At 43.9% G+C, this 15,874-nt stretch overlaps 1 protein-coding gene across 1 annotated transcript in view; it reads right to left on the bottom strand.

Moving 5' to 3' along the window:
• Positions 1–15,874, bottom strand: part of AMACR (alpha-methylacyl-CoA racemase) — an 832,230-nt gene that overhangs the window by 1,047 nt on the left and 815,309 nt on the right. The gene's annotated exons all lie outside the window — the stretch shown is intronic.

The following is a 15,874-nucleotide window of genomic DNA, read 5'->3' as shown; positions in this document are numbered from 1 at the left end:
ACTAAAAGCATACCCAGTCCAATCATCTGTACAGGTATCCTCACAAGGTATAATCATCACAATGCAGCACACAAGACATTAGGATCCTTAAAGTGATTTTCCTACATAAAAAAAAAACTTCACTTTGAAACACAGCATGTGGTGCAAAGTAATGGACAGCATTTTCACCACATAAGTGAACATTCTTGAGCTCTGTTTATAGAGAAAAATACTTCTAAAATATGAGTTTCCTTACGCTGATGCTACTGAGTATAAATGAACTTTAACTTTGATGGCATCTGCGAACTGAAGGCATGATGTGTGTCCATAGAGGTCAATGAGTGCACTGCTGCACATATGAAACACACATCTATTAAAGTCTGTGGATGCATGTCATGTTATATCTAAGGTGACATCACACAGGGATAGACTAAATCCATTTGAGCCATTGTTTAATATAAAGATTGTAAAGCTTTTTTTTTTTTTTTTTTTTAAACAGGCCCCAAAATATAAGGAACTATAAGATGTGAAATGAGAAATGGAAAAGCCACTATGCATATATGAACTTCAACAAATCACTTTAAGAACCTGAAGAATTCAGCTTGACCTGTTCAGAACCATTTATAATACTAAGTAATGCTATTTATTTATTTATAGTTTGTTTGCCAGGATAGTCCACTGGGCCATGAGGAGCCCGTTTTCAATGGAGTCCTGAGAAGAAAAGCTCCAGAAAATTACAAATTACAGATTTAACATAAGATTAAGTCATTAGAGAAATGTAATGTGCAGAAATGAACCAAAATCAAACAAATAGGAAACACATATTAGTAAAGTGCACATATTAGTACAATGCAATAAGTGTAATATTTATAAACAAAGTTTTTAACAGTCTAAATTTTTTAACAGTTATGCTAATTCATGCAGTTAATTTATAGGCTACTGAATGGAACCATTCTAGGAGTTATGCTAATTCCTAAAGTTTATTGCGAACAAAACAATGGGAGGCTATTGTGAATTATAGTTTACAGAGAGTAGCTACAGTGTAAGGAGATTATGTGGGGTGGGAGCAAGAGCATTCCCATAGTGAAGTAAGGTTTTGATTGAAGAGAGGCTGGTGGTGCGGATGAGAGATGGGAGGGAATTCCAATGGTGTGCTAGAGAGAAGGACATTAGGTGTTTGCCTGGTGGACGGGCAGGTTTATGCAATTCAATTAGATTTTGGGAATTAGATCTCAAAAGTCTATTTGGTTGGTGCATTTTAAAGGTGGTGGCAAGACAGGGACAGAGAGAGGTGGTGAAAATAAGTTTGTGTGCTTGGACAAGTTGAATATAGATGAGGTAAGTGGACAGCTAAAGCCAATTCAGTTGGTGTAGGGCAGTGCAGTGATGGGAAGCGGATCTATCACCGGTTGAAAATTTTGTTATTTTATTACAGCAAGAGGAGAGTTTAGTCTTCAGGGAGGATTGCAGGTTAGTAAGGATACAGGCACCTTATAGGAGGGATGGGATAAGGTAAGTGTTGGCGAGGGCAAGCCTAGTGGAGGGAGAGATGTAAAGGTTGTGATGGTAAGGCGTGCCTATCTTTTGTGTGTTTTTGTTACATTTACTTGCAGATGAATATCAAACTTTAGCTGGTCATCGATCAGGACTCCTAGCAGTTTAGCATTAGAGACTACTTCGAGAGGAGTTTTATTTTAACTGGTGACTGAGAATGAGGTTTTATCTAGTGTGGTGGTTTTGGAAGCAGTAAATATAATAAGTTTAGTTTTAGTAACATTGAGTGCTAGATGGCTGTCCATCATCCATTGCTCAGTGGAGCAGAAGCCATCTTGGGGTTAATTTAACTAGGGTAGGTATAGAAGAGGCAGAGCATCTGCATATTGGACAAGGATGGCATTTGGGATGGCTTGATAGAAATTGTTTATGAATATATTGAATAGAAGGGGGCTTAAAACTGAACCCTGGGGGACACCTGTGGGAGTATTGAGAAAAGGGGAGGTGGCTTTTTTACATCTGACTGCTTGTTGCCTGTTTGAGAGGTAACTGGTAAACCGGTTAATAGAGGAGTGGGATAGATTTAGATTGGAGAGTTTAGTGAAAAGAAGGTTATGAGAGATAGTGTTGAATGCCTTAGTGAGGTCAAGGAGGAGAGTGGACACAATGTGGCCAGTGTCACAGGCCTGATTAACTGCTTCTAGGAAGGAGGGGAGAGCTGTGGCAGTGCTGTAGCTGGGTCAGAAACCATGTTGAGTAGGGGTTAGAAGTTGGTTGTTTATGAGGTAAGGTAGAAGTTGTAGATGGATGCATTTTTCGAGGCTTAGAAATTGGGGATAAGATAGCGATAGGTCAAAAGTTTGTGATATTATTGTTATTACCACCTTTATGGAGTGGAATAATAAAGGCCTTTTTCCACAGCTGGGGAACTTGATATTCAGCAATAGATTGATTTATAAGAATGCAGATGGGAAGAGCTATGCCTTCTGCGGCAACTTTTAAGAAATATGAGGGTATATAATCAGGGGCATTGGAGCTGTTTTTCAATGTTAGTAAAAGTTTTTTTATGGTGGCTGTAGGGATGGGGTTGAAGGAGAAAGGAGGAGGTTGGGAGCAGGAGATGCTAGGGGAGGGAGGGATATGTGGAAATAAGTGTGGGGAAGCTGAATGGGATGTGAAGGATGATGTAAGTTTACTTATGGAATCGATAAAGAAAGTGTTACATTGGATGGCTAAGTCCAAGTCAGAGGCATCTGGATCAGGGCAGGGGTTTTATTTTTTGCCAGGGTTGAGAAGGGAGGAGATTCCATGCCAGAATTTTTTGGGGTTGGTGTTATGGTTGGTTTGGAGTGTAGAGAAGTAGGCTTTGCGGTCTGAGATAATAAGTTTTTTTACTTTGTTACGAAGTGTTTTAAATTCATTAAGGGTGGTGATAGTTTTGTTTTTGGAGTAGCATTTCCAGGCTTTATCCTGGAATCCCATGGCTAGTAAGGTATTTTTGGTTAGCCAAAGTACATGACTGCATCTTATGAATTTTGTTTTCAGAGGGGCAAAGGAGTCATGCAAGTTGAGGAAAAAGGCAACAGCATTTTCTAAGGGAAGGGTTTTTAATGGGTTCCAGTTAATTTTTTTTAGTGCATTTGAGAATGTGCTAGGATTAAAGTTTTTTGACAGTGAGTGAAGGTGTAGGTATGAGTTAGTTGTATGGAGGAGTGAAGATGGTAGGCAAAAGTGAGGAAGAGGTCACCTAATGGGTCGGGCAGAGTGCCACTATCAGAGATGTAATGTGGATGAGAAACTAGAATCCAGTCCAGGGTGCTTCCAATAAGTTCTTGGAAAGCATAGTTGTTGAGTTAATAAGCTGAGTGAAGTTGTACAAGTTTATATTAAGTGAGTTTGTAGGAGATTGAATTGTTGACCAGTTAATATTAACATCACCCAGGATTATAGCTTCATTAGTGATGTTGTTAGAGAACCGGGAAAGAATATCTTCAAGGGTTGAGATATTGTCTCCAGGAGGGATATAAAGGGAGACTATGCATATAAGTTTATGTTTGTTTATATGAAGTAGGGCTGGAATTAGTTCTGCCTTGCCAAATTTGGGAAGAGGTTTGGTATGGGGGGTAACTAAATGGGATGATGAGTAGAGGAGAGCAACTCCCCCTCCTTTTTACATGTTCTATCTTTCCTAATTATGTAGTAGTTGGGTGGTGTTAGTTCACAGTCTTTTATATGGGGTTTGAGCCAGGTTTCTGAGATGGCCAGAATATCGGGTTGGTTATGGAGAAACCAGGCATGGAGGTTAGAAATTTTGTTGCATATGCTCTGAGCATTTAGAGCTGAGAAATGGAGGGGTTTACCAGTTGTGGGAGGAGGATGGGACTGGAAGGTTGAAATGTGTGGGGGAGAATGGCCAGGGTTTGGGTGAATGTCGCCGGAGAGAAGGACAGAGATGAGATGGCAGAAAAGGTATTTGAGTTACTTGGTATGTAATCTATGGGGTGTAAGCTTTATGGGGATGTGGGCAAATATAGATGGGAGTAGAGTTTGTTTGCTAAACAACTAATTTCTCCCATAACTGATAATATGCCAGCAATTAATGGGCTCCTGCTCAGTATGCTTATTTTACTCTAAATAAAAAAATGATAAATATATAGCTCTGACTCACATTGTTTATGAGCAATAAGAACAAATAGCTATTCCAGGGCAGAGAAGCAAAACATATGAAATTAATTTGTTAATCTCACGATAAGAGCAATTTTCACTAAGGTAAACGGATGCTAAAGCTTCAAAGAGTTTTAAAAGGCTAACTAGAACCACCCACATCAAGATCATGGATGGGCATTATTAATTACATACACACACACTGGCACCCTGTTTACAAATTTCTTCCATTCAGATATTGAATGAGTTAGGCCTCTCCCTGTAAAGCCTGCAACAATTTTTGGGAGGGTCATGAATAAAAAGGTGGAAACCTTTTGAAAGGAGGGAAACAGGACACTTCCAGTTAAGGGATTTCTTCACTGCTGACAGAACTGCAATGTTCAGCTTCACACTGATTCTTAATTCACTTTCTTTACCAGAAAGATAATACTGAAAGCTAATTATTTAAATAAACACCATTTAGGCACACACACAGCCTATTAAAAAGGGAGAAAAACACAGAGAAAACTTTCCATAGTTTTGTGCGAAGAACACAGAGTAATGCAGATTTCATTTAAATTAAAACTGTGAAGCACGTCTCCCTTTGACTGCTATGAGTCACATAGCTCTCAACCTTCCATCTCCAAAATGAGGAACAGTGGACATCATAATGTGGAACAAATGGGCAAAATGTGGAACACATGTTAACAGCTTATTAACAACTTCAACTAGGAAGATCATGGGACAGTCAAAATATGCTGGTTTTACACACAGAAAAGTTGTTTAAATAAATTAATATACTTAATTTCTATTTACCATGGATATTGGTGGTGCAGTGGTTAGCGTTGCCGCCTCACAGCAAGAGGTTCTCTGGTTCGATCCTCGGCTGGGGTGCCTTCTGTAGATAGTCTGCATGTCCTCCCTGTGGTCACGTGGGTTTCCTCTGGGTGCTCCAGTTTCCTCCCACATCCCAAAGACATGCTGTAGGTGGATTGGACACACTAAATTGGCCCTAGGCGTGAGTGTGTGCCTTCTGTGGAAAGTTGGGCACCGGGCTGGCAACTCGACACCGTAAAACTCCACTGCCAATCATGAGCGGACAGGTGATATGCTGTGGTAACCCCTAACTGGGAAAAAGCCGAAAGAAGAAGAAGAAGAACAGTTAAAAAATTCCTAACAGTGAATGTCAGACAGACTCTTTAAATGTGGAACTTTGAGGAGTATGAACTTTTTAAGACCTCAAATGAGGTATGTTGCTCATAATGAAGTACATTTGAGAGGTATGAAGCCACATAATAAAGAAAAGACTGGAGATAAATTAGGTACCAGCTTTGACAGGTAAAAAGATCACCTTTTTGCATAAACTTAACTTAAAAGTCATTCCCAGCTTCTTTCAAGTTGAATGCCAGTGCAATACAATTAGTACCATATCCTCTTCTAACTACGAAGGTTATGTTTCTAGTCCCAAGTGGAGACTGAGGTTATACAAAGATGTTGTGTACTTATGTACTCATCATAACATTCCATCTGTGTTGTCCATTTTTATTCTTCCTAAACAGTTGGGTTTGGATACGACTCAGCCCTTATGTTAGCTTGTGGCCACTAAAAAGCTCTCAAACTCCTCCATTACCCATAATGCACCAACCCCTAACATACCTCAGATCTTGTTTGCTGGTTGACATAATATAAAAAAATATTATTATAATATTCTTGGTAGAGAAGCCATTCTCAACATAAGGAACAGCAATGTCCTTATAAGTTATCATTATTCCAGAAATCAATTGTGAAAAAGATTGAGGGTTGGTGGGAGGGGAGTTGAAGAATGTAAATGGACAACACAGGTGGAACATTACGGTGAGTACATAATGTTTTTATCTGATGAATACATTACTTCTTTATCTGATGATGTCAGTTTTCATTCATTCCTCAAGTGCTGGGACACAGTCTCCAGCTACCTAAAATCCTGGGTGGACTCCAAGAAAGGATATTGCTCAGCACAGTTGAGCCAAAGTCTACTCTTCCCCTCGAGACCAGATCCAGTTTGTAATGAGTAATAAAAGCATGAGGACTGGCCCAAGTTGCAGATGCACATATGTTGTCCATAGAAGCTCTAGACAGAAACACTGAAGTAGCAGCCATGGGCCTAGTTGAATGGGCTCTTAAAGGTTTTGGTAAGGATAGACCCAACTTATACAATCCATCAGCGATCTGGCTAAAGTTACCTTTGCAACTGATTTACCCAATTTAGAATCTGCAAAGGTGACAAATATTTGATCCATCTTTCTAATTTTTTTGTTCTATGTAAGCAAAGATGTAACTGTCTGTGAACATCCAATAAATGTAACACATACTTATCTTTGTTTGCAAACTTAGTAAAGAAAACTGGAAGATGAATGGACTGATTGATGCTGATTCTGACACCACCTTGGGAAGGAAAGGAGGATTGTTTCCTAATGTTACTCTATCCTTGTGAAAAATCAAGTAGGGAGGTTTAGAAGACAATGCCTGAAGTTCTGAAATCCTTCTAACAGAAGTGATAGCCACCAGAAAAATAAGTCTTTCAGGTCAGAAACTTAAGGTCATATTTTGCTACTGGTTCAAAGAGGGAAGGAATCACAGCCTGCAGTACCAAATTATAGTCCCATGGAGAAGTTGGATCTTTATAAGGAGGTCTCAAAAGAAGGGTACCTCTCAAGAAGGCCTTACATAGTTCAGATGAAGTCAGGGTAGAGTTCTCAAATCCAGTGTGAAAACTAGAGACGTCTGCTAATTGAACTCTAACAGTAGAGGAGATAGCTCCTTCATTAAAAATTGTTGCCAAAAATTTAAGGACACTTTGTACACGGGCTGAAAAGGGGTCAACATGTTTTTGAAATGCACAAGAAAACAAATCTCTTCCATTTACGTATGTAAAGTTTTCTTGTAGAAGTTTTATGGGAATATAAAAGTATATGATGACTGGGGATAAGAGCAGGTTGCCTGGCTTTTAAAGGAAGTGAAGAAACCACACTGTCAGCTCTAGGTTTGAGATAACCAGGTGAATCATGCCCATTGGGTGAAACAGGAGGTCTGGAATTGGATCTAGAATCCAAGGTGGCTAAATTGCATGAGGCCAAAGAAAGGGGAACCAAATCTATAGAGGCCAGTAAGGTGCAATGAAGATGACTTTGCTCCTCAACCAGAAAGTTTTCCGCAGAAAATTAGGGATCAAGGGAGTTGGAGGATATGCACAGCAGAGAGACCATGGTCCAGTCATGTAGTAGAGCATCCCTCTGTGATTCCTCCAGTGGGACGATTAGGCCAAAGAAGTTGCTGCACTTGTTTAGGGGAGATGCAAAGAGACTGCAGCAAGGCTGTCCCCATTAGTGAAAAATCATTTCTACCACCTTCATGTTGAGAGACCACTCGCATGGTAGTAGAATGGACCTGCTTAATTTTCCTGCTATCACGATGGACTTCCCTGGAATGTGCATTATGTTCAGAAATCAGTTGGATAAGATTGCCCACTGAAACACCCTGAAGGCTTCTCGACACAAAGGGTAAGACCTGCTTCCTCCTTGTTTGTTGACATACCAAACTACTGACATGTGGTTTGTCTAAACTGCAATTGTCCCGAAAGGGAGACAGCCTTGGAAGGCCTGCAATGCTAAGAGCACTGTTCTCATTTCCAGGACATTGATATATGTGTTGGCCTCTTCGGGGGACCAAGCACCTTAGACTGTTTTCCTCAGGAAGTACCCCCCCCATCCAATCTGGGATGCGTCAGTGGTTACTATGGTCTTGGGCTGAGGGAGAATGAAAGAATGGCCATGTAGAACCTGATCTGATTGAATCCACCACCACAGGTATCTCTTGCATACCTGATTGATTCTTATTTTGGCTGACATGTGTTGGTAAAGAATAGACCATTGTGTTGCTAACATCCACTGTAGAATTCTCATGCAAAATCTTGCTACAGGAACAAGGACTATAGCTGCTGACATTAATCACAAGGCTTTTAGAATCAATCAGGCTGAAATTGCAGTACTGTGAATTATTCTTCTGACCTGGAATCTGATAGTTTGTACTCTTGAGACAGGAAGAGAAGCTGTCACTGATACAATGCTGAAATTTGCTCCTATGAATTCCAGTATCTAAGATGGTTCTTAGTGAGATTTGTTGTAATTTATGGTTATCCTCAGATGGAGCAAGTCTGGAGTACTTGATCTCATCCTCTTATTATTAGATGCCTGGTTGGGGTGGTAATGAGCCAGTTGTCCAAGTACTTTTTTTTTTTTTAGCAGCATTTGTATTTCTAGTGCTGCTGCTTTCCTCAGATTAGGTGGAACATCTGGAAATTTGTATATAGATGGAGGTGGAATGAAAAATGGAATTATATAACCTCTGAAATAATCCTCTGCACCCATGTATCTTTTGTGCTGTCTAGTCAGGCTCTCTGTTGCAGGGATAGTTGACTCCTGAGGTACTCCGGAGAAGTGTCAGAAGAGATAAGAATACCTTGCTGGGTAACCTGGAGACTTTGGGCTGGCTGTCCCTGTGGTGTAGAATGATGGAACTCAAGGCACAGAGACACACAGGATCCAGAGGGAAGATCTGAGGGGATAGGAACCGTCCATCCTGAAGAAGCAGAGAACACTCTCTCAACCACCTCAAAGGCAGAATGCTCCAAGAAGAAGGAAGCCAAATGAGCAGCGAAGCCACACTTTCCTTCCATCAGCTTCCCCTGCCCTGAAGGCAGTTCACCTGAGGTGGAGGTCAGAGCTGAGCTAATCCAATGCCAAGGCTCCGAGGGGAAGAGATGGCTTTAAAAACTTCCGAGTCAACTTTAACGCCTTGGATCCAAGAGGGACGGCTTTGGTTCTGAGAGCCATCTGGCTCTGAAACTGTCTGAGCCTGTCCACTCAGAGTCAGTCTCAGAGCTGAAGATAGTAACATCTTCACATCTGATCCAGATGGTCCTGGAAGACTCGGGTGAAATAGCTCTAAAATGATAAGTTGGATCGGAGATGGAGCTGAGAGTGGTGGAGTAGTACAAATAAGGGCTTCCTGACATGAAGGTGTGGGAGCTGGGAGGACTCTCATCTGAATCTGCACAGAAAGAAATTTCCTCATCATTTTGTCCACATCAGCCTCGGTCAGAACTTCTGGAAGAATGAGAAGAAGCTACCGATGGAGACCTACAACGCTGGTAGGATTCGAGATATGGGGAAGGTACTCTAGAGGGTACTGGGTCAATGGATGGGGAATACCTGGTCCTGGGAAAAGAGCTAGGATCTGAGGAAGCCTTTGTTGACTACAACACAGCCTGAGCAGAAGCAGTCTTCAGATCCAACTTATGCTTTTCCCGTGGTGGTTCCGTGGTAGGATCCGAAGAGGGAGTTGAGGATCCCAAAGGCCTTAAAGGCTTAGTTGAAGGGTCCTTTAAATTAGGTTTGGGGGGTTGAAAATTAGAAGTTATGTACCTACCATAACGTTCCATGTTAGTTGTCTTCTTTCGCCTTCTTTCTTGCTGGATGGGCTCGGAGCCAATGCTCGGCTCCGACTCGGCACTTGCTAAGCTCGAGAGTCACTTTTACCAGCTCGAGGCAGCCCCATATCCCATGATGCAAGGCGGTAACAGCCAGAGATCTTTGGCCCTAGAGGAAAAACTACTAGCATAAAAAACTTTCCACTAAAAAGGGGAAACCAGATAACTAAACTAGAACTAACTGGTGCCCAAAGAAACAAAATCTTTCAGAGCCAAGGGAGATCAAGGTCTGTCCAGGCAAGGGGCAGGAGGAGTGTTGAAGAAGAAAAGAAAGAGAAGACAACTAACATGGAGCGTTATGGTAGGTACATACTTCTAAATGTTAAGTTGTCAATCTCATTCTTGCTGGATGGAGACAGCGTCCTAGCACCTCTATCCAGGGTGGCTCAATGGAACAGACTCTTGAGAACCGTGGAAGGCTCTCCCTGAGGCCAAATCCAATTTGTAATGAGAAACAAAGGTATGAGGAGTGGCCCAAGTGGCTGCTGCACAAATAGTATCTAAGGGTAGCCTAGCCTGAAAGGCTGTAGAAGTGGCTAGGCCTCTAGTGGAATGTGCCTTTGGTTTTGAGCACAGCTGTTTGCCCCTAAGTTGATAAATGTCAGAAATGGTGGAAGATAGCCATCTAGACAAGGTCACTATGGAAACAGGGAGGCCTTTCTTATTTTCAGCATAAGAAAGAAAGAGCTGATCAGACTTCATGAATTGTTTTGTTCTGTCCAAATAATATCCGAGTTGGCGGTGAACATCAAGATAATGTAATTTTTGTTCCAATCTGTTGGAATAATTAGGAAAAATACAGGAGATCAATGGATTGATTTAAATTTGTTTTGAAGCAACCTTGGGCAAAAAGGATGGATTAGTTCTCAAGGATACTCTGTCCTTGTGGAAGACCAAATATGGGGGCGAACGAACAGAGAGGGCATGAAGTTCTGACACTCTCGGGAGTAATAGCCGAGGGGTAATAGCGACAAGGAAGAGTGCCTTCCACGAAAGAAACTTTAGAGAGCATGAAGCAGCTGGCTCAAAAGGAGGAAGAATTAAGGATGTCAGCACTAGATTTAGGTCCCATTGAGGAGGAGGACTCCTGACAGGAGGTTTGAGGAGAAAATCTCCTTTCAGAAAAGCTCTACAAAGCTTGTGGGACATAATGTTGTGATCTGCAAACCCGACATGAACGTTCGAGATTGCAGCCAACTGAACTTTGACCGTGGAAGATGAAGAACCGAGTGAAACATTTCATAAGAAAATCCAAAACTGCATGAACAGGGGCAGTAAAGGCATCTATGTTCCTTGATTTCGCCCAAAGGGAGAAACGTTTCCACTTGCTAGAGTAAATCCTTCTAGTAGAGGATTTAAGGGAAGCCACTATGAGATATCCCTAACATGGTTAGAGATTATAGGAAGCCTGGCTAAGGAAGGAAGTGGAGCAACCAAGCTGTGAGGTTGAGAGAAGAAATGGACAGGTGCAGCTGACCCGATTGGTGGATCAGAAGATCTGGCACTGGGTCCAGATGCAAAAGATGGCGATGAAGGAGCGGAAACCAAATTTGTCGAGGCGGGCAATGAGAATCATTTTGGCTCTCAAAACGGCAGCTTTCTGGAGTACCTGTGGTATCAATGGAAAGAGAGGAAAGGCATAAAGAAGTCCCTGGGGCCAACCTTGGGTAAGAGCGTCTCTGGGGGGATGGCCCAGAAGTGGGAAGAGAGAGAAGAAGGCTGGGCATTTGCTGTTTTGTGGAGTAGCAAAATTGCAACATGGCCCACTCTGAAAAATCTCCTCCACTATAGATTGCTTGAGAGACCACTCGTGAGGCATGAGTATAGCTCTGCTCAATCTGTCCGCTAAAATGTTGGTTTTCCCAGGGATATGCGTTGCTACCAGAAACCGATGAGAGGAGATCGCCCATTGCCAAAGTCTGAGAGCCTCTCGGCACAAGGGGTAGGACTTGGTTCCGCCCTGCTTGTTGATGTACCACACTAGGGACATGTTGTCCGTGTGAACTGCAATCGTTCCCAAGGGAAGAAAGTCGTTGAGGGCTTGCAACATTAAAAGCACTGCTCTCATCTCTAGGACATTTATGTGCAGGTGGTATTGTTGCCACGTCCCATGAACCATCCTGCCCTGATAATGACCCCCCCACCCGATCAGGGAGGCATCCGTAGTGACTGTGGCTACCGGGGCTGGGGAAACAAAGGGTCTGCCCTGATGGACCTGGGGAGAAGAAATCCACCAGGATAGGTGGTTTTTGCAAGTTTGTGTCACCAGAATCTGGTGATGCATGGGAAGCTGTTGGAAGGACCATTGGGTGAACAACATCCATTGAAGGAGACGCATGTAAAAATGGGCCAAAGGAAGGAGAGTAATGGCAGCTGCCATGAGGCCCAATACTTTTAGGACCAGTCTGGCTTGCACCTTTTTGCTGGCAAGGATGATCCGCACATGGTTTTGGATATCTAGGATTCTCTGGATTGTGAGGTTTGCTGACATCCGAACAGTGTCTAAATTTGCACCTATAAAAGTAATAGACTGGCAGGGCAATAAGGAGGATTTTTCGTAGTTGATCAAAATTCCTAACTGAGTGCAGAGATTTAGGGTGTAATCTCTGGCTTGGAGAAGTTGATGCCTGGTGGTGGCTGAGAGGAGCCAGTGGAAACACCTGGAATCCTTGACGCCTCAGGTGAGCCGTGACCACTGCCATGCATTTGGTGAACACTCTGGGGGCTGTAGTGAGACCAAAGGGCAGGGCTCTGAATTGAAAATGACTGGACCCCAGCAGCGGAGAAACCTTCTGGAGCGTCTGTGGATTTTATGTGATAGCACGCATCCTGAAGGTCTATTGAGCACATCCAGTTGTCTTTGCCTAAGAAGGGCAAAATCGATTGAAGTGTGACCATCCGAATCTTGTCTTTTTCACAGACTTGTTGAGTCTGCTGAGGTCCAATATTGGTCTCCAATCTCCGTCTTTTGGGAACCAAAAAGAACCTTGAGTAGATTCGGGCTCTGAAAGGTCTGTTGGAACTGGCTGAATGGCCCTTTTGTAGAAGCTTTGATACTTTTATTTTGCGATTTCCCTTAGACCGGGTGGAACATCTGGAAGGAATTTTGTGAGTGAAGGACTTTCCTCGAAAGGAATCTTGTAACCCTCGGATATGATCGACTGTACCCATTTGTCTTGTGAAAGGGAAAGCCAGGCTTCTGGGTACAGCGATAATCTTCCCCCGACTGCCTCCAAGGATGGACAGTCGGGCAAAACCTCAGGGATGCTGGAAGGGCTTGTCAGAGAGAGGCTCTCTGCTGCCCTGGTTCTCTGGACCCCTCTGCCCCTAGGCTATTATTATTACCCCCTCTGCCTCTAGGGGTAAACTGACCACGTGTGTCGGTGACTCCCTGAGATTACGGAACCACATCTTTCCCCCTTCTGTCCTTTAGGTAAGGCCTAGAAGGGGTGGAAAAACTCCTACTGGCTCGCAGAAAGAGTCTTGCCTTGCTCACACCTGGTCAGCGTATCCTTCACCTGAGGACCAAACAATGTTGACCCATCGAAGGGAGAGTTTGTGAAGGATGCCTTAAAGGGAGCTGCAAAATTACAGAGCCGCATCCAGGACTGGCGTCTAAGAGCCACTCCTGTCCCTGCAGCTCTACTCGCTCCATCTGCTGCATGAGTGCTAGCATGGAGGAGTTGGTTATGGAGTTAAGGATTCCTAGCTGAGAAGCAATCTTGTCCTGAGCCTGCAGCTGTAGGATCTTGTACTACTTCACCTAATTCTTTAAGGATGTCCCTTTGAAGTCTGGTGAAGTGACATAAATAGTTCAGATGGCAAAGGTCGCTGAGGAAAACATCCACTTACCATACCTGTCCATGGTCCTAGAATCCTTGTTAGGAGGATGGACTGAGCACGGAAGGATCTGCAAGTTCCTTCTTGGTGGCGGCCACCACCATGGCATCAACAGGGACACCTTTGTAAGAAATTGTTTCTCGGAAGGGGCTGTAATAAATTTAGAAGGCCTCCTGGGAACTGGTTCCACAGAATCAGGAGATGCGAGCTATCACCTCCATGAGGGGGGGCGGAGACACCCAGGAGGTGGAGGGTCAAGATCCAAATGCCTCTAGGTATACCGACTCATCCTCGGAGGGATTAATGGAGGGCCAGTTTCCCCTCTGTTTTAGGAGTTCTAGGATGTCTGAAAAAGAGACATCCTCAGAGGGGGATCTTGGGGACCCCTCCGACTCATCTAAGTCAGTATCTGAAGTTGTAGACTCAGGGGAGCCTAGGTGCTTCCTCTTACAGGTCCTCTTATGCGGAGGATCTCCTGACAGATCAGGAGAATCCTCAGAAGAGGGGGTTCTTCCCAGTGGGGAAACCTGAGGGTGGATTTCGGTCCGGGAGCAAGAGAGTAGGAAGAGACATCTACAGGCACCATAGAGGGAGGAGCTAAGTGCTGACTGAGCCGGGGCCAGCACACTCCTCATCACCTCGAGGCTCCCCCAGGGATCGGAGAGACCCCACTCGAAGACTCCCAGGCACCGAGAGGAAGGCTCGAGGCAGATGTCGGAGCCGAGCTCACCAAGGGAAGAGCAGGGTCGGACAAGGGTCCGATGCCACTCACCTCCTCGGAGCAGACCAGGAAGCCCGACCACGGATCCCTCCAAGGAAGGTCTCGAGGAGGAGATAAGAGTAGAAGCTGAAGGAGCAGAAGGGTGGTATCTGCCCCGTAGCAGTGACTATTCCAATAGACTCCGGCTCCGAGCTCTGGAGGAGAGTCGAAGGAGGAACTTGAAGTGGGTGTGGACTAGTAGTCATCTGTTGAGACGGACTATGAAGCATTTGGGCTAGTGCCTGTGATTTTAACAATCTGCTTACCACTCTCTCCAAATCGTGGTCTGAGAGCCTGGAAGACCTAGATGATCGGCTCCGATGGCTCTGCTCCAAAAGAAGAGGAGAGGTCAGAGCCGACAGTATCAGCTCCAAACAGGGAGACCTGGAACGCTTCCTCGACGGAACCATCGGAGCCGAAGAACCCTCGGTTCCAGACGGAGCCGACAACTTATCGGCTCCAAGCCTGGTCAAAGATGTATCGGCTCCGGCGGAGATACATAAAGAAACAATGGTAGGAGCCGGCCGAGCGCCGCGCTTATAGACACATGGTGGTCGGAGCCGACACCAATGTGGCAGTTAAAGTATCGGCACCGATAGTGATCAACTTTTAAATTACTACTGAATTCTTTAGGCACAGGCACTTTAAACATGAATAGGTAATTGCTTGTTATGTGATTAAGCTGTGCAAAGAAGCTGTATTTAAAGAGTGGCTTTTCACTGAATGTTATTGAAGTCTGAAGAAGCATCATAAGATGTGAAAGCGCTTACTATTTTATTCTGTTCCTGTCAATAAAAAGTGGAATATATCGTTGGCTGTTGTCGTTTTGGATTTGTCTGCTGATAATTTTTGGATTTCTACATAGCTGTTGGTGCATCCTTGGTTTTGTTCTCTTTGTATGGTACCGATAGCCATCGTAAGATTTAGAACAAAATAATCGGCTCCAGCCGAGCCGATCGACTCAAAGGAGTCGGAGCCAGGCCCAAGGCTTAGTAGCAGAAGCCTGGGCCTTGGAGGTCTTAGAGGGCTTGCCGAAGCAGACTTGGCGGGGAGCCTCGGTTTAAGTAGTCCTCTTAAAATTAATTTATTTCTCCTTTCCTGCAGGACTCTCTGGCTGAAAGAGTGACAAATAGCACAGGAGTCCTGCAGGTGGAGAGGTCCCAAGCAATAGATACAAGTGTGACCGTCTGTCAGAGACACCTTCTGACAGCACGAGTCACACTTCTTGAACCCTCTGTTCTTTGGACATAGTGAGCACACACACAACACACTACTCACACAGTCCCAGATTCAGAAATTTAACTTAAAATGGGGAAAAAATAAACCCACACACACACCCTGACAGGAAGGGATGGGAGGGGATTGAAGGCCCGACTAAATAAAAACAACTAGGGAAAAAGTAAACTAGAGCTAGAGACCCTACAACTATCTAAAAGTGTCAAATAAACTAATATATGAGAGAAAATTAGGAATGGGGTGACTAAAATTTGTATGACAAATTACTTACCAAGAGCTGGTAAAAGGAGTACCTCATCCGAGATCTGGGTATTTACCGCCTTGCATCATGGGATATGGGGCTGCCTCGAGCTGGTAAAAGTGACTCTTGAGCTTAGCAAGTGCCGAACCCATCC

This window comes from Protopterus annectens, chromosome 1.part0, assembly GCF_019279795.1.
Source record: "Protopterus annectens isolate FY-2018-M chromosome 1.part0, PAN1.0, whole genome shotgun sequence".
NCBI classification, from domain to species: Eukaryota; Metazoa; Chordata; order Ceratodontiformes; family Protopteridae; genus Protopterus; species Protopterus annectens.
The sequence above is the reverse complement of the archived record's forward strand: the minus strand, read 5'-3'. Positions and strand labels throughout refer to the sequence as shown.